General features: G+C 39.9%; 1 long non-coding RNA gene across 5 annotated transcripts in view; it reads left to right on the top strand.

Annotated features, from left to right (window-relative positions):
- LOC102900392 overlaps window positions 1-19,155 on the top strand; it is an 89,531-nt gene that overhangs the window by 52,475 nt on the left and 17,901 nt on the right. For all 5 annotated transcript variants that reach the window (XR_006598258.1, XR_006598260.1, XR_006598261.1 and 2 more), the window contains 3 exons: window positions 6,678-6,818; window positions 8,371-8,602; window positions 16,247-16,341. This is a non-coding gene — a long non-coding RNA (uncharacterized LOC102900392). The remainder of the gene's footprint in view (window positions 1-6,677; window positions 6,819-8,370; window positions 8,603-16,246; window positions 16,342-19,155) is intronic.

Raw genomic sequence — 19,155 nt, 5'->3', positions numbered from 1 at the left:
GATGGGATATCTTTATCTTGATTAATACAACAAGCCAAAAAAGCGAGATTTTCTGGTTGAAGGAATAAAATCCATGCATTTAAATCTGGAATTAATCCCAGAGAGCAAATTTTATCCCCTCAATTAGTCTTCATCTTTCTTCATCTACATTACTTATTTAGAGTATCTTAGTTAAAACTTTGTTTTTAAGGATCAGATCTGAATGGATATTCAGTGGTATTTGTATAATCACTATACATATTTACATCAGTTTTCCTACAGAATTTGAGAGGCACTGAGATAATTATGATACTTCCAACTTACCCATAACATTTAAATAACTGGAATACAAAGAGGAGATAATTTTTACCAAATAGTTGGAGCTTCAAAAAACAAATTCCTTATTTAAAAATAAATCTCACTTTAACAAGAGGTTTGCATCAATTTTTTTTTACTTCAAAATATTTTATTTCCATAATTTTTTTTTTATCTAACAGCAGAAGCTGCTGAATGAAAATATTCATTCTCTGGATGGGGACATGCAAAGGCCATGTGAATGTGTAACTTAGAAGTGATTCTAAGGGGGGGAGCACCTGAGTGGCTCCATGGGTTGAGCATTGGGCTCTTGATTTTGGCTCAGGCCATGATCCTGGGGCTCCACACTGAGCATAGAGCCTGTTTAAGATTCTCTCTTTCTCTCTCTCGCTCTCCCCCCTCTGTCCTACCCCACTCACACACATTCTCACTCTCAAAAAAAAAAAGTGATTCTAAGGGAAAATTATAAATAAACATCTCAGACCATTGCTACCCATTCTACTCTACAAGCTTCCCAATTTGTGCTTTTCCTTTTATCCACGAGCTGATGTTTACTTTAGAGCTGTGCCATTACTCGCAGTGCTTCTAATTGAATATTTGACTTCAACTGGATTTTAATTAAAATGGATTCAAACTGGAATGGGAGGCCTTGTGAGAGAGTAAAGCCCATCGCCGGATGTTTGGTCAGATCCCCGATGGCTGTACACTGAGGATGCTGAAGAGAGCATCCTTTGGGAATTGGCCTATATGGCTAATAGAATCGTTTCCAATTCCTGAGATTTTATTCTAAAGATCTAACATAATCATATTTATTTTTTGCATTTATTGTGTAACTATTCCATTTGTATGAGGTATTTGGCATTTTACTTAATTTTATGCTGCCTGTTCCTTTTGTATTTATGCAGCTGCACACTTGATTTTAAAATCACTTGAGATTTGCTGGTCGTGCCTTAGGCAGTTGTCACCAAGACCCTCCCCACACCCTCCAACACAACTCACTGGAGGAACAGCCTCCCTAGGGGGTAGATGAACAAGTCTGGAGTTAAAACAGGACTATAGATTCTGGAAACTCATTTTAGGGAGTTTGATGCAAGGAGGCAGAAAAGGGAACAGAGGGACAATAAGAATGATTTATATTGCTATTTAGGAAGCAGAGAGTGAGATTTGTAAAAATAATCAAGTGTTTTCTCAAAGAAAGTGAAAGAGGCACATCCCAGTCAGTGACTAATGGGATTGCATTGGCTCCATACAGCCTTGTTCACGATGAAAATGAGTAAGAGTCTAAACTGCCTAGTAGGGTTGTTTGACTGCTGTGTTCTCTTCTCCTCATGGCTGCTATTTCAGTGGAGTTCTTTATTTTTCTTGGGTAGGTTCAGCTCATGAATATGCACCTGCTTTAATCCTCCCAGAGCCCTCCAAACTTACACGCCTTGTGAAAGTTGGTCCCTAGGTGTTGAGCAACGCTCAATTACCTGCATTTATGTCGCAGAGTGGGAAAAGTAACAGTTGGCCACTTGCTGAATTTCTTTCTCCATCAATTTCAGAATGATGTGGAGGCTAGTAAGGAGCTGTGAATCAAGTCTTTAGGTAAATGAGAGAAAGATTAACAGAGATGGATGTTAACCAGACTTACTGTGATTATTTTTGTGATATACACAAATATTGAATCATTATGTTGTACACTTGAATCTAATGCATTGTATGTCAATTACATCTAAATTATAAAAAAAAATGGGGAAACTTGGACCCTGAACTATGGAACTGTAACATTTTAGAACCAGCAGATGCCTTAGAGATTGTCTTGTTAACCGATTTTCTACCCTGATTGTGCGTTAGAACCATCTTGGTTGCTTTCAAAAACAATGGCAATATTGGGACTCTACCCCAGACCAATTAATTTCCTTGAATTGGCCTCAGGGAAACTACCTTATTTTTCTGATAAACAAAAGGAGGACTGCAGTTTCTGTTAATTACACCACGTTCCAGAGCAAGTGGTGGCAGAGGGATACCAGTGCCTGCCTCAGGGCAGTGAGCTCCCACCAGGAAACATTTTGGTAAAATCTCATTTCTCTCCTTAATTTCAGTTTTTTTTTTTCTTCAGTTCCAGATGGAAATAGTAATCTTCTATTTCTTTATGGCATTTCTTTGCCTCCATGGTCACCAAACACCAACTACATCTTTGAAGGATTTCTCTTGCAAAATAACTTGGAAACTCCAGGCTGTGTTGTTTATTTAAAGAGTCCCTGACCAGAGACACTTGGGATAAACCAAGATCATGTGGAGTTGATGAAGTTCCCCACATAAACACACACACACACACATACACACACACACACACACACACACACACAAACACACACATCTTGAGCTGAAATTGACCCAGCTGGTGGGTTCAAAAGGGTAAGAAATTCGGTTGGAATGGGTTAAATGTACAGGAAGGCATTCTTGTCTTCTCCCCTCTCCCTTAATTCCAACCCCTAAGCTACACTGTGGTTAAGTGGGTCACATGAGAGCCTCCCAGGTGGCCCAGCCACCCTCAGGAGGAGACACTTGTGGTCCTCTGACCTGAGGGCAGCGTTTTCCATTACAGAAGTGAAATGAGGCTATAAGGCTGGAAAGGGGACATTGTTGTTGAATGGTGGCTGACTTTTACAACCCAGAGCAGAAACTCAAAGCTTTCAGTCTTCCCTTGTCCCTCCCTGCCACATTTCTTTTCACAAAGCAACAAATTCTGGCTGGTTATCACTTATGCTCCACCCCATTCTTCTAAGTTAGCTTTTGTGCAGGAAAATAGAGAACTGTTTTCATTGCCTTATCAGTGTCCCAGGAAAGGGGAAAGGAGCGTCTGGGCTGCTATCTGCGCCTTGCATAGGGACAATGAAATGCTGAAAACAGGCTCCATGAGCAAGGGGCTGCCACTTCAGCCCCACAGAGTGTCTGTAAGGACCAGGGAAGGAGGGGCTGGGCTTAGCCTCCTGCAAACATAATAGCCCCTGGGGTGGGCTGCCGCAAACAGGAAGGGTGTGGGCAGGATCTGAGTGCAGCTGCCATTCTGCTCATGCCCCCATTCCCACAGCCTTTGATCAGCACGCAAATGGCATTTTGTGCCCTGAGATAAATGCTCGGTCAGAGGGTGTGGGGGCTGTGCAGGGGGATAAGGATTAAAGATGAAGATGTTTTATAACCTGCCTTAAGGATGTGTGCTTTAAACCTGGGATCAAGGAGGTGCTAACTACAAGGGAACAGAAAGATTTTCCAGGAGTGCATTCATTCATTCCCCAGGCATTTTTTTTCTGCACGCAGTAAGTTCAAGGCATTGTGAGGCACCTGGGTGGCTCAGTCGATTGAGCAACCAACTTCGGCTCAGGTCTTGATCTAGCAGTCTGTGAGTTCAAGCCCGTGTCAGGCTCTGTGCTGACATCTCAGAGCCTGGAGCCTGCTTCAGATTCTTTGTCTCCCTCTCCTCTCTCCCTCTGCTCTTCCCCTACTCTCTCTCTCTCTCCTCTCTCTCTCTCTCTCTCTCTCTCTCTCTCTCTCTCTCTCTCTTTCTCAAAAATAAATAAACATTAAAAAGAAGTTCAAGGCATTGTGCTAGACAGTGTAGGAGATGCAATGGTGAATAATACACATGCTGCTTCCAGTCTAATATGGCAAATCTCATGTGTTGGAGAGGTTATTTGGAACGTTGGAAATTGTGCATAGCAAGAGGTGGGGTACTCTTTCAGCCTGGATATATTCTTCCCCACAATAGACTCAGACACTCACTGTCCCCACCTCAGGATTTGTGCTCTGCAGTTGATAATCACTGTGGACTAGGAATGCTTTGCACATTTCAAGTGGGTGGAGGCAGATTAATAAAAACAAGGGGAACGCCTTCTTAACCTAATTTGCAAAGCTAAGACTCATACAAAAAACAAACAAATAAGCAAACAGCAATAAACACAATCAAAGCCTCCCAATACACAGTAAAGATTGTTATTGCACAATCAGGGAGATGTGGATCTAAATCAGTGAGAGCAGAGAGGAAGTGGCTTCTTCCAGCCAGAGCAATGGCAGTGATAGTGATGGTGGGCATGTGAAGAAGAGCCTCCGGGAAGGCACGATTCCTAGACAAGGCTTTGAGTGTGGATGAGATGAAATTGAAGTGTGTGGTGATGGCAAGAAGTGCCAAGGAGGCTGGAAATGGTAGAAAGAACAGTTTGGGGGCAAATAAAATATCATTAATAGGGCACAGTGGTGGGGTGAGCACATCTGGTAGAAAATAGCTCACTGGGGTAAGACTGTATATGTTTACCCCAAGAGGGAAGGCTGGAAAACAGTGGAAGGCTATTCTATAGAAGTCTTTGAATGCAGACTAAGACCTTAAACTGTGATCAGGCCATAGTCTATGGGGAAAACCCACCACTTACCAACCCTAGACTTTTCCACAGCCTGAAGGAAGGTCCCCAGGTCCTGTGGTGTAGCACCTTGCCTCTGGGCCACACACAAAAATGAGGGCACTATACCATGAAAAGTCAAAAAATGGCCAGAAACCTTTCTGAAACTCTAGGCAAGATGTCTTACCATCATTGGTTGGTTCATAAGACAAATATCTCAGGGAGGTGTCTTTTTAAATTTGTGATTGAATTATAATTTATAATATATAATTAATTTATATTTAAAATAATTTTTATTTATAATTTAATAATGTCCTGGCATCGTTCCAGGCCTTAGGAGTGCGGCACCAAACAAAAAACTCAGAGTCCTGTCCCCAAGGAGGTGATATTCTAACTGGGGAGAAGCAGCCAACAAATAAATGTAGTGAGTCAGGGTTCGGAGGCAGATTCATGCAGGGTAAGATGTTGAGAGAGATGGTGGTGGTGGGTTAACTTACATAGGGTGGCCAGGGAAGGCCTTCTGGTAACTGAATGACATTTGGGCAGCAGCATGACTGAAGTGAAAGAAAAGCATTCCAGGCAGAGGGAACTGGGGGGGAATTTGTCAGTTCTATAGTCAATGCAAGGAAGAGGGACATTGCCACGTCCACTTATGATGGATACAGGCGCCTCCTCTCTGAGGTGAGGAGATGAGTAAGGGAAAGCCAGTACTGCATGCTTGACCTGGAAACAATCCCATGGCCCCGCCGGGGGTTTTGTTCCTTGGGCAATTCTGGGTGTTGTTTAATATAGCCTTCTTAGGATGGAGGCAGACAAAGTTTACCAAAAATATCTCCATAAGCCCTGATTTTGGTGAGCAATGCTGGATTAGGAAAACACTGTGGTTTAGAATGCTTCTATGACACTGAAGCTGGTTTTTGCAAGGAGACTGTGAATTTTATAGAGGATGGTGGATTGTTAGGGATGGAAAAGTGCTTCTTATAGGTCAGTTGTTTATTAATCCAAAAAAGATTTCTCCTTTGAGGTGAAAGGGAGGATCCATCTGTCTTGCCCACTTGAGCCAACAACACACCAATGAATGGTGTCAGAGTTTTTTTTGGCAGAGGAAATCCCTGTTAATACACTACAAAATTTGGTATATTTCCCCATACCCTACAATTGCCTGCTGCTCCCCTAAATGTTATGTAAATATAGTTGGAAAGCTTTAAAAAAAAGCATGTATAATAAAAAGAAAGAAAATGTGGGGAAAAATCAGTAAGTGGAGTGAGTCACATATTTTGGTATACATATGTTCCTGAAAATGAGAAAGTTGAACCATAGAAGTACTTACTTCCTGAGGGCTAAAATATGAGGAAAAAAAGCAAAAAGAAAAAAATCCTAATTTTTAAAGAAACACTTAGGAATAATTCAAGAGACATTGCCAATTGCCAATATTAATTCAGGTTGAAGCTGCTTCCTCTTATAACTAGAATTCTTTTAAAATACTTTTATTTTCATAAGGTAAGGGAAAAGATGTAATCTAAAAGGAATATAAAAACTTTTCTCTATTCTTTTCTTCTTTTCTTGTAATGGCATTTCTTTAAGTGTGATCTTACCTGAAAGACCACTTGTTAAGGAAATGAGATGAGTTTGAATGCATTTTCTGGGCTGCTGTGGTGCTTTTCCGTTTTGGACCCTGAAGGATCTTAACCGTGAATATGTTAAGACCGCTCAAATAGCAGCACACGTGTCAACTATAAATGGATTATTAAATAACATGCTCACCAAACAGGGAGTTTTAAACAAGAAAAGGAAACCTATTTCAAAGAGACTTTCTTTTGTTCTGTATTGGGTCTCTGGAATTAAACATTCATACATGTATACATATATATTTCACACATACATAAATCTCTAGAAAATATAAATTTCACTTTTCTTCTGCTTATAACCACTAACTTTTTCTCCCCCCTCCAAATCTCTTGGAAAATGGCCCAGGGCTGCTTTAATGGTTTCTTTGTTCCCTTACAGAGCAACAGACCCTTGACCATAAACTCCAGTCTGTGTGCAGATCTAGGTTCTGTCTTACACTTGAGGAGCCATCTGCCTGAAGCTTAGAACTCTGGGGTGACCCTGTGGCCCTTTGGTATCCTGGTTGGAGCCCAGCTGCAAGTAGGTGGGATGAATGAGAGCCAGGGAGTAAGGGGGTCTCTTCCCATCCGCCCTAAGGTGATGCTTTGGAAATAACTACTTTTGAAAATCTTCTTGACCTAATTGTAAAACCCAGGAGATGGAGTGTAGAATCAACTGTCCTGAGTTGAGAATTTTCTTAATTTCTAGCAGGGGGAGGTCCAAGATAAATCAGATATTTTAGGTGTGGGTGAAATCCACTTGAACCCAACTTGCAACAATGGACAGAGGATCCTTGGGGTGTAGTCAGTCCTTCTTTGGCTACTTTGTAGCTCTGAGAAATTGAATATGTAGCCTAACCTCCTTGAGCTTCTACTACCTTAGCTCTATAATGTGTGGCAATTTCTTCCTCCTACTGGGATTGTGAGGCTCACATGACACACTCTTTGAGGCAGCCATCATCATTCCTAGCACTTAGTGCCTGATACACGTTTGCTTCCTTTCTCTTGTCTATGAATAGGGTGTGGACATTGGCTCAGGTGCTCAGGCCCTACAGCAGCATATTATTCTCAGACCCATCTGACACGAACACCTGATATTAACTACTTCAGACTTAGTTGTGAAATCATATGAAATTCCACTTTCTTAAAATCAGCATTGATTTATTCAACATAGATATCTCTTTGTGCTAAGCTCTGGAGATATCAATGAAGCACAACCCTCATCCTAAAGCAGTTATGAGTTTAGGGGAAAGTCCAGCATGTAACAACAAAGATTACTTGGAGTCAATCAGGCAAAGAGGATGGCAGGTGAAAAAGGTATTGGGGGGTCATTTTTAATAAGGACACTGAATAATTCAGATGGAGGTGGCTCAAGTAACATACCTGAAAAATATATTGCTCTTAAATATATTCATTCTAGAAGTCTAATTTTTACGAATAACGATGTCCCTTATAGTTGACTACAAAAATTAAGACTGCTTTATCACCTTGTCTTATTATGTACTCTTATTTTTTTTTGTAACCTCCAATCCTATTTACCAAGAAAACCACACTTTCTCCCACACCTTTTCCAATCATCACATCTAATGAATACAAGCACTCAAATAATTAACTTCACTTAGCTCTCTCAAAAGTGTAGATCTCTATGGGCATGTCTCCCAAGCCACCAAGATTGTGTTGAGGTCTCTGGGCATTACAAACACATATGTGTAAAATCACTGATTTAGAGGCACATGGATACATGCCCAGTCTCAACTGCATATAGGTGTCCAGTGTTCATTTAGATGTATCCAGCTTAATAAGGAACAAGCCTTAAGTGGTCCCATGGTCATTGTGTAATGCTAGAACATGCTTTTGCTTGTGTTTACGATTATAATGGCTTGTGGGTTCAGGTTGTATTTATATAGCACTGTAACAAACAAGGTGAAAAATAAAAAAAGTTCAATTAACGGGCTGATTGTGTGACCTTCATCGTATATTGATGATTTTATTATTTTCTAACTTTGCCAAATGAGTGAAGTATTTTAGTGAATGACAAGTACAGACAAGTGCTGGGCAAGTGTTCCATCTGATGTATGTTATTTTTGTTACAGCTTAACTTCTTGAAGATCTGTTTTATACAAAACCAGTGTGTGTACTGGCACAAGGCTTGGTATTTACTTGGTATTTACCAAAACGTAAAATTCCACATGCAGATTGAGACACCTGGCTCTGCAGCATCCAGGCTCATTTACAATACAATTGTGCCTTCTACCAAGGTTGGCATTGCTGGTGCAGCAACATTCGTGTTCATTGTTTTGATTTGTCATAATGTCTGGCTGAAGAGTAAGTACTATATTCCTACAAGATAGAGTCAATTGCTGGCTTCTCACAATAATTTTTTTTCCCCCATTTGAAGTGGCCTGTGTGAGAGGCAGATGGCTAAGTGATTCCATTACGCATGGCATCTCACACATCTTAACCAATTAGAAAAGGCTGTAGAGAATTACATGGAATTAATCCCATCCAGAAGGTCTAGGGACAGCCTCATCTACTCAAACTCTAGTTACTTGGTTTACAATGTCACAAGAGCCCCTTGATGGGATTAAAGCTGTGTATCTCTGGGCAGTTTGTCTATTATTTCTTGTGAACAGTGTGTGGGGGTGGTGGGGGGGCTACAACTGTGTCAGCATTTGTTGGGGGTTAACAGTAAGCTCTCACATTCATTTTATTCAATCTGCCAAGCCGTGAGGCCCTTTGAAAATGTCCACTTCTTTTATACTTGTAAAAACCATGCCATTTAGTTGACTTCTTTTGGCTTTTTCAAGTGTTTGTTTTGAAGTTTCATTTATACAGGAAATAGACATAATCACCAATAAATTTAACTTTAATAACTGAGACCCTGGGAGCCTTTCCTGGTTGGCAAAAAATTCCCTACATGCTGCAAATCCTCCTTATGGGATATCCTATTTCTTATCTGGAGTTGAAAGTCGGGATTAATCCAGATGATTAAGAAAATCTTTCTAAAAGATACCCTGCATCCTCTTTAAAATTAAACTCTCCTTGGAAGTTTCCTTTCTTTTCTTACTAAAATCATAATGGCAATGATAAAAGTAAAAGTACATCACAGGAATTTTGGTATTTTCCATAGGTATGTTTAAAACTCAAAGACAGTGGGATCCTCCCAACTTACTATTCCACAAAAAATGACATTAGAATATAATTTTGAATCTAATTATTAATAATTGATATTAATTTGACAATGTATGCAATACACTAAAGAAGTTGCAAGTGTATATAAAGAAAAGCTTTTGATTCTTTCATTTAAGTTATCCATTTGAAAAGCTCCCACATCATATATACCATATATATGTGTTTCAGTGAATACACACACACACACACACACACACACACACACACACTTCATCTTCTTTGTAAATTCCTAAAGCCAGACACCCTCCAGCAGATAGTGTTACTGAAGGTTTCTGTCCCTTCCTCTTTGCTTTCCAAGCCATGGAACTCGCACTCTCCTTCTCAAACAGGCAGATATGCTATAAAAAGTAACATCAACCATGGGAAATATAAAGGGAGAAGGGATATGCCATAAACAGGGATAAACATCTTCTGTTATGCAAATCTGCAAGATCTCTTTAAGCACAGAACTGCTCCTTGTCCCCACTGTGGGCCCTCTTTCCTGTCCGGGGACCTATGAATGGGGTCTTTCCCTCTTAAGTGACCCACTATGAGAGGCTTAGATAAGGCACAAAGTTGCCCTCACTAGACTTCAATCCCCCATCTCTGCAACAAAGTGGGAAAGTTATACTTTTGTTAGCACTCTATCAAGGAAAAAAAAAAAAACAAGGAAAACATCCACTGGACAAAGCCTACTTTGTGTGCCGAGAAACCCTGATCCTTGACTATTGTGTCTAGTCTTGTTTATGCAAGAAATGATTTTTCAGTATTTTAGCAAAATTATCAGCAGGGAAATTTTAATATTCTATATGTTTATTTGGTTAGTACACTCTTCAATATCTAGAGGAAGAAAACATTCAAAAAAATTTCTTTAAACAGAGGAAAAAATCAAATGTTCATTTCTGAATAAGAAAGCTGTCACTGTGAAATGCCCTGATACAGTAAGAAATGTACTTTACGCCAAACTTTAAGAAACTTACTCTATACATAGGATATGTGGATATATTCTGTGTTTATACTTTTTTATCATACAGTTTATGTATAGTTTAGTTTATATATTTATATATATATTTAAATATATAAAATATTTATATATTTAATACATATATTTAAATATATATATTTATATATACAGTTTATATATTTATGAAATATTATTATCTCAAGTCTTTTATGTGTGAACAAGTGCAACTATGAGACTCAATGGCTTTCTCTGACTAACCCCAAAGCCCAAGTAGGCTTTAAATTATATGTAGTGCTTTCAGCATGTGACAGAGGCAGGAAATTGAGGGAGAGGTAGAGAACGCCAAAGACAGAAGTGGGTTTAGAGATCCCATGGCCCAGGTTCTGAGTCTCAATTCCACACTTCACTCATTAATAGACCCTAGTAAATATTATTTTGTTTTGATTTTTGAGCTATGATGCTAGGATAATAACATCTCCCTTACAGACCTGCAAGTACTCATGTAAAAACCTCCATTGTAAAGGAGGCATGAGAAATAAGCTTTGAAAGTGGTTGGTTAAGTACCAGAGGTAGGTAACTGCAGAATGGCTTGGTTTTCTTTCTATCTCCCCTGGAGAGGACAAGGGGTCTTGAAAAGACCTTTGCTCTATTATGCCAGTGAATTTTCAAACTAGAGTCTGTTACCCACTCAACAAGTATTTATTACTGACTCTAGGCCAGGCGGTATGTCAGATATTAAAAGAACTCTGGAAAATGATTCAGGAAGCTTCAAATGTTTGATCTGAATTTTATTCGAAAAAAGAATAGAAATGGCATGCATGTTCAATATGCTGGATATCAGGCTGACTCTTGATAGCACTGGTGTTGTAACTCGTGTACTCAGGTTAACTCGTTTTTGTGTAGAGTCAGAATATAGCTTCTCCTGCCTTCTCTGAAAATATTTTTACTTCTAAATGTGCCATTGATTAGGAATGTAATGGTGCTTAAATGTTCCTTTAAAAAATTCAGGCCCACTCATGTGTACTCATGTAAAACTGTACAAGCACACGACTGTGTTACATGAATGCTGGGTTCGGTTACATGAATACTGGGCTCGATAAATGCCAGGTCAGGCCTGGGGATCTGCCCAGAATCTGCTCTGTTCACTATGTAACTACACAGCTATGCAAAAACAAATGACCAGCTACCTTGTTCGAAACAGTTCTTAAGTTGTAATTTTGAGTGCTTCTCTTCTGGCTTTTATATTTTTGAGAAGGAATGAACAGTTACTAACATATTCCTGATGATACCGTTTTTTACAATAAATATTTCCATCCACTTTTTCAAAGAGTATGTTGAGATTGCCAGGGGAGCTATGCAAGAGTGTCGGCCTTTGCAAAGACTTCTACAGCTGAATTAGGATTTTTCTCAGTACTGTGCAACCAAAACGAAGTAGAGCAAAAAATGAAATACTGAGGCTGATTTCAAATTATTTTCTAAATCAAAACACTGGTTGTGCTTAATGATGGATTTGATAATAAGCCAATGTTGTAAATTAATTACATAGAAGAAATACACTAGTAGAATAATGTTTTGCCTGTTTCTATGCTGGGGTATTAAGTGCTCTTAAACAAGTACGGAAACCATGGCTTGAGGTATGACTTTCTCCAAAAGGAAGGCCATAGCAAGACAGCAGCAGAAGTAGTATAGAAGCTCTGTTTAAGGCAGTGCTGTTTTCCTTGTTTCTGGAGAAAAATGTAAATGTAACCCCCAGACCTGTAGTTTGCATGGTAACACAGACACAAGTGTTCTATGACACAAGTGAATGTCGAATAAAGTTCGAGTGAGATGGTCTCAATCATATTTTACCCATTTTGTGTATAACATCCCTTTTGTAAAGGCATTATCAAATTGCATGCATCTCTTCCCCCAGACTCAGAACCATCTGGGGATCTGCCCAGAATCTGCTCTGTTCACTATGTAACTACACAGCTATGCAAAAACAAATGACAAGCTACCTTGTTCGATAGAGTTCTTAAGTTGTAATTTTGAGTGCTTCTCTTCTGGCTTTTATATTTATGAGAAGGAATGAACAGTTACTAACATATTCCTGATGATACCGTTTTTTACAATATCATCCTCTCTGGACAAGGCTCATGTGGATTCTTCTGGTTCTGTAGGGCTCATTTCTCCTTTCACTGAAATGTCAATTCGTGCTTAATTCTTTAAAAATCACAAGAAACATCACGTGGATATTCAAAAATGAAGATCACAAGCTTTATAAATATTCCTATGAGAATGTTTCCCTGCTGTGGTCAATATTTAGAGTCGCGTACATTCACAGTGTCCATCGTTATTCTATTGAGACCAAGGAGTAAATATCACTTCCTGTTTCCAGATCTTACAAGCTGAGAGGAAGGAAGGAAGAAATAGGGAGCAACCTGTTGGCTGCTGAAGCTGATGCTTCCCTTAAATAAGGATTGGATGGAAGCTATATGTTGCCTCAAAAAGCTTTTGTGCATTTGGGGGTGGGGTAAGGGTATTAGAAAAGCCTGTATTAGTGTAGTGCCCTGCATGGGTAATGATGTTCAGTTATTACCCCATTTACAGTCTTAATAGTTTAAATGTTGACCTTTATATTGGTGATGATTTACAGTTACTTTTTGATCTGTTGCACCTATACTAGACAATTAAATAGATGCAAATTTCCAACTAGGAACTAGGGATATATTTTGTTTTATCTTATTCTCTAGGACATTAGTGTGATAAAACTGTCTTCCTACTTGCCTATTCCTTAATACTGGTTGCCTGTTTCCTTTGATCCTCTTGGTCCAGTGAGGTCAAGTCATATGCCTCTCCTGAAATCTGTTTGCAGGTTAGCACCGGTGGTATCAGCCTTGCTGATGCTACTTTTCATTTCTCAATCTCTGGCTTTGTCTAGTGCTCCTTCTACTGCTTTCTCTACTGCTCTTTAGGACTTGTTCTACATTTTTGTTCATTTTCTGTTTCTAAGACTACTCCCTTCTGTACTTTTGCATCCATGTCCATAGGTTTTCAATAGGACTCTCGTGTATAGAACCCAAATAACCGCATATAAATTCTGCCATTTTTCATTTTGGAACTATGCCCGCCTCCAAGACTAGGTTAAGATGAACAATAGATTACCTCTCTCAGAACTAGAATAGTCCCAGGGTGCCTGGGTGGCTCAGCTGGTTAAGCATCTGACTTTTGGGTTCGGCTTAGATCATGATCTCATGGTTTCCTGAGTTCGAGCTCTGCATCAGGCTCTGCACTGGCAGTGCAGAGTCTGCTTGGGATTCTCTCTCCCTGTCTCTCTGCCCCTCCCCCACTTGCCCTGTCTCTGTCTCTATGAAAATAAATAAATAAACTTAAAAGAAAAAGAATTGGAATAGTCCCTATTGGTCACCACACAGCTCGACTGAACATGAGATAGTTACTAAACAGTGTAAAGATCCTTGATCATCCAGTCTCTCTCATCCTTCATATGAGACACTTTAAACAAAAGACACTCAGAGCTAATCATCTGAAAATCCTGCCAATGTAAAAATAAGCAAAACTTCAAAAACGTGTTAAAACACGTGGAAAGGGATGTATGCTTATGCTTAACTCAATATACATTTGAAATCATTGTTTTCCCTTTACAAAATAATTATGTGGGGGCAAGAGTAGCCTAGAGGTTAGATTTGGTCTGAGTTCTTGAGGTATAATCATGAAGAGGACTTACTCTGTGTTCTCGAGCAAGTCACTCCTTGCATTTATTTCCCTAACTCTAAAATGGAAATAATGTCTCCATCCTGAGGGTCCTGGGGCTTACTGTCAGAGAAGTGCTTTGGAATCCACCACTGAAAGGCGCTCAGCAAGTTCAAAGCACTTATACTAAGAAAGGTTTATCATATTTATAAACCAGTAAATCCCTCCCACGGGTGTAAAATGATTCTTACTAATTTTATTCCCTACACAGACCAAAAGAAAAGCTTCAGATTCTTCGATACCATCAACTTAACACAGTGCTCCAGCTGTGTCCAGGCACAAAACTCTTCCCATCCTCTTTTGATTTGCCCCACGCGCTGAGCCCAAGACAAAAGAACGCACTACTCGCAAGTGTGACTCATGTGAAAATTGAAACTGCATGCTCCATTTTATTAAGGGCCTTGCTTTCTTTCAGTGGGTTAGAATAATTGGGAATAAAGATAAACACTGTAAAATAAACATGAACACGGAGTCCAATAAAGTAGGTTTGAATCAGCTGCTCCCCAGCAAACCTAGTGGACAAGTGGGGAAACTGCAAGAGGCAAAAAGCTATTGATGATCCCAATGCATTACTTCACTAGGTGCTTCATTTAAATACATGACTTGAATTAATAGAAACAATGTCTAATCATAAGACACATGATAATTGTAATAATCAGGGTTTATTCAAGAGAAGAGGGAGCCTAGAAGAGAAGAGGGCACCTGGCCAGCAGCATGGATGGATGGCAGAAAGGTTGAGGGCCCAACAGAAGTGATGTTATCTATCGCAGGTTATAAAGGGAGAAAAGAAGAAAGATCCAGACATTCAGTGTGTGCCAAGTGTGCCAGGCATCACGCTAAGCACCTTACATGCACCGTGTCTTGTAATCCTAATAATGAATTTGCAAGATAGGCATTACGATTACTTTTATTGAAGCTGACACCTTGGGTCATTTTTCCAGGTACTAAATAATAGAATAAGAAAACTGTCTGGTTTCATATGACTCCCACTCGCACTGTTGATACCACATCCTGGCACCATTTTAGAAAACAACTCTGTTGATTCTGAAAACTATTGTTAGGTTTTTCATTATGATTTGTCGCTAAGCACACTAAAATACTGTTAGTTTCCATCTTGGCTTGGTGTATCTCTTTCACTTCTCTGTGGCAATATTCCCTCTTCTTCAACAATATTTGGATTGAAAGCCTGGTTTTTCAATAATTTTGTTGAATTATGTTTTAAATATGTTATTGGTAGTGAAAATACACACGTCAGGTCTAATGATTGGTATCTCCCTTCTGTCCTGAGTTATCGATAAGGGTGGAGAGGCATTGAGATGAATTTGAGAATTTTCAAGAAACCTTGGCAAAAGGTGTAAGAAGAGAGAACAACTTTTTGAACACTTCTTTCAGGAAATTTGTTCCAAGTTGTATACTAGGAAAGGAAAACCGTAGTTCTGGGAAATCCCATGAGGAGAAACTAGTGTGTGGATTGCTCTGAAGAAACCAGCTCTTGTCCCAACTGTTTGTGTCCTTCAGTGTCTGCCTCCAGAAAGTCTCTAGAAAGGAACTTGTGAGGTTAGCTCAAAACTGTCCCCTGACCCATTAGTGCCTTGGCATTCTTTCTTTACTCCCCTCTCTCCACCGCTCTCTAGGTTACTTCTTTCTTCTCAAATCTTCAGTTTCAATTCCCTAGTAGCTTCTCTCTTGCCCTGGAGCCTGGGGCTAGGGATTGCCTTTGTTTATTTACTAGACGCTCAGACTTTCAGCTGCTTTCAGGACAGTATCTGGGGTCTCTCTCTTTCATCTGAAAAACTAAAGGATGAACAAGGTCAGAGAGCCATAATGTTTCTTCTTCGGTGACCAAAGAGCACTGGGTTGCAATTCATCAAGGCCTGGGCAGGAGTGAGGCTCCCATACCTGGAAGTCCCTGTGGGGGCTTGATACTCATTAATTTAGACAAGTCTAAAACCAGCAAGGAGGCTAGCCTTACCATACCCAAGTGTGTAATCTTTGCATGCACAGTGTTTTGAAGTAGCATTTGAATTGCACAGTCTTAAAGTGTCTTTTGCACTCTAAGATTCTAAGTATCTCTTTCACTGCAGAGAATGAGGTAAGAGAATGACAATTGAAGCTTGAACCCACTGCTTTTGAAACACAGATTTGAGAAGATGGCCTGGTCTCTGGCACATGAAACTAGGTAAGTATCAGGAATATCTAGAAGACCCTGTGCTTAGGAGCTGGCTTTGCTGTTTTTGATTAAGATTTACTCCACATGGTGGAGCGCCTGGGTGGCTCATTCGGTTAAGAGTCTGACTCTTGACTTCAGCTCAGGCCATGATCTTGTGGTTTGTTGGTTCAGGCCCTGTGTCAGGCTCTGCATTGACAGTGAGGAGCCTGCTTGGGATTCTCTCTCTCTCCCTATCTTTCTGCCCCTCCCCTGCTCGCTCGCTCTCTCTCAAAATAAATAAACTTAAAAAAAAAAGATTTATTCCATGAAGGTATTTCCAATGTCTCTCTGCTGTCTTTTCTTGTTAACCACTTTTATTTTTCTAATCTTTGAATCTTAAAATTCTTCTTTTCTCACCCTCCCCATCTATTTTTATGCCTTTTGTTTCTTTCTATAATTAATCATCTTGAAGAAGAGCTTAAGCTCATGAAGCAAAAGGTTTTCATCTATATCAGCCCTATACAATAGAACTTTTGGAGATGATGGAAATTTTCTGTATTTGCACTGTCCAATACAGAACTTATTAGCCATATGTTGCTACTGAGGGCTTAAGTTGTGGGTTGGGTGGCACTAAACAGTGACAACACAGCAGAGACTGGAGAGAGAATTATAGAGAGGAACAAGGTAGAAAAAGGACTCCTTTAATTCTATGATTAAAGTCCCGTATTGCTTGCTCCCCACTCCTTACCCTGAAAAATGGCTCATGTGCATGAAACCTGCCAAAATAAACACAGCAAACACTTAGGAAACTGAAGTTGGTGCGCAATATCACATCTGCAGATTGGGCTCTGAGAAGCACACAGGTGAGGGAGACCAAAATAACAGTACAAAGCTTTTGAAACTAAATTGACATTCAAACCACAGTCCACAAAATGGAGTCAAGACACGTTCAGGGTTGATTGCCTGCTAAAATATATGATTTTAAAAGAAACCTGATTCTTCTAACTCAATCCTCAAACTGTTAAGGAATCAATCCAAGTCCCAGAAAAACCATAACTCAAATGAGAAAAGACATGCAATGCCACGATCGCACAGAGGTTGGAGTTAAATGACAAGGTTGTCAAGCAACTGTCATGAAAATACTCCAACAAGAAATGCATGAAAGGGAAAATGAAACAAACAGCAATGGGAACTAATAGAAAACAATCAAACAGAAGACGTAAATTCTAACACATTGTGAATTACTTTGAAAGTAAATGGCTCAGCCCCTTTCCTCAGCTGCTGCTAAAGTGCTTGGTCCGACTGAGGAAGCTTCACTTTATCCAGCAGCGCCCAATCTCCCCACCTCCGCCTCTGTCTGGGAGCTCGCGGGCATCTACTCGGGTCTCACGGGTCTCACCGTGCAGGATGATGAGGTTTCGGTCAAGGAGGATGAGGTCAATGCTCTCATTAAAACAGTGGGTGTAAATGTTGAATCTTTCTGGCCAGGCTTGTTTGCAAAGACCCTGGCCCACGTCAACATCGTCAACATCAGGAGCCTTGTCCATAAGGTGGGGGCTGGTGGTTCTGTCCCAGCAGATGGGCCTGCCCCCTCCACCACTGCTGCCCCAACTGAGGAGAAGAAAGTGGAAGCAAAGAAAGAAGAATCAGAGGAGTCTGATGATGTGGGCTTTAGTCTTTTGACTAAATCTCTTCTTTAACCTGTTCAATAAAAAGCTGAACTCTTATAAATAAATAAATAAATAAATAAATGTAAATGGCTTCAACTCACCATAAAAGACAGAGAATGGCAAAATGGATTCAAAAAATTATGATCCAACTATGGGCTGTCTAGAAGAAACGCACTTCAAATCTAGGTATGATACAGGTAACTTAAAGTACAAGAATGGAAAAAGATACATTGTGCAAACATTAATCAAAAGAAAGCTGGAGTGCCTATATTAATATCAGACAAAGTAGACTGTGGAGCAAAGAAAATTAACAAAAAGTGGTATTACAAAATTATTAAAAGGGTCAATTACCTAAGAACACATAACACTCCTGAATATGTATGTTCTAAGCAGCAGAACCTGAAAAAACATGAAAGAAAAATTGCAAAACTGAAAGGGGAAATAGACAAACCCGTAACTAGAGCTAAGGCTTCTCTTAGTAATTGATAAACCACCAGACAGAAAATCAGCACAAAACCTGAACATGAATGTTCATAGAAGCTTTATTTGTAAATCAAAAAATGAGGATGGGTGGGAAGGAGGGGAGGGTGGGTGATGGGCTTTGAGGAGGGCACCTGTTGGGATGAGCACTGGGTGTTGTATGGAAACCAATTTGACAATAATTTCATATTAAAAAAAAAACCTGAGAGATGCCTGGGTGGCTCAGTCAGCTGGTCATCCAACTCTTGATTTTGGCTTGGGTCATGATCTCACGGGTTCATAGGATTGAGTCTGCCTCGGGCTGTGCACTGACAGCCCAGGGCTTGCTTAGGATTCTTTCTTTCCTTCCCTTTCTGCCCCTCCCCTGTACATGTGCTCTCTCTCTCTCTCTCAAAAGAAATAAATAAACATTGAAAAAATAAAAAAAAAACACTTAGAACAACTTAAATGTCTTTCAGTAGGTGGACAGATAAACAAATTATATTACATCCATTGCTACAGAATGAATGTGAACCCCCAGCTTTCAAATTCATATGTTAAATCCTAATGTCCAATGTGATGGTATTTGAAGGTGGAGACTTTGGAAGGTGATTAGGTCATGAGGGTGGAGTTCTCATGAATAGGAGTAATGCCCTTATAAAAGAGAACCCATAGAACTCTGTTACCCCTTGCAGCATGTGAGGACATGGCAAGA

The sequence above is a fragment of the Felis catus genome, chromosome B2 (genome assembly GCF_018350175.1).
Source record: "Felis catus isolate Fca126 chromosome B2, F.catus_Fca126_mat1.0, whole genome shotgun sequence".
Classification (NCBI taxonomy): domain Eukaryota; kingdom Metazoa; phylum Chordata; class Mammalia; order Carnivora; family Felidae; genus Felis; species Felis catus.
Note: the sequence above shows the minus strand (reverse complement) of the source record. Positions and strands in the feature narration are given on the sequence as shown.